Genomic DNA, 295 nt, shown 5'->3' with positions numbered 1-295 from the left:
TCTCTCTTCCTCCCTCCCCCCCCTCCTCCCTCCTCCCTCTCTTTCTCTTTCTCTCTAAATAAAATTTATTTTCAGATCTTTTATCTAACTAAATTTCTAGAAACTTCAGCAAAATCATTCTTTTAGTTCGTATGCTATTAAAAAGCATATTTTATAATCTCCTCGTCTTTCTATTATTAGCAAGAAATGTGTTGCAAAGAATGTTTCAGACTAGTCTCGTGGATCATTTTAATTAAACTAAGCTGCTGAATTGTTACGTCAATCTAAAACACGTGATATGTATATACCTGATTCA

This window comes from Trachymyrmex septentrionalis, unplaced genomic scaffold (assembly GCF_001594115.1).
Source record: "Trachymyrmex septentrionalis isolate Tsep2-gDNA-1 unplaced genomic scaffold, Tsep1.0 scaffold19, whole genome shotgun sequence".
NCBI lineage: Eukaryota > Metazoa > Arthropoda > Insecta > Hymenoptera > Formicidae > Trachymyrmex > Trachymyrmex septentrionalis.
The sequence above is the reverse complement of the archived record's forward strand: the minus strand, read 5'-3'. Positions refer to the sequence as shown.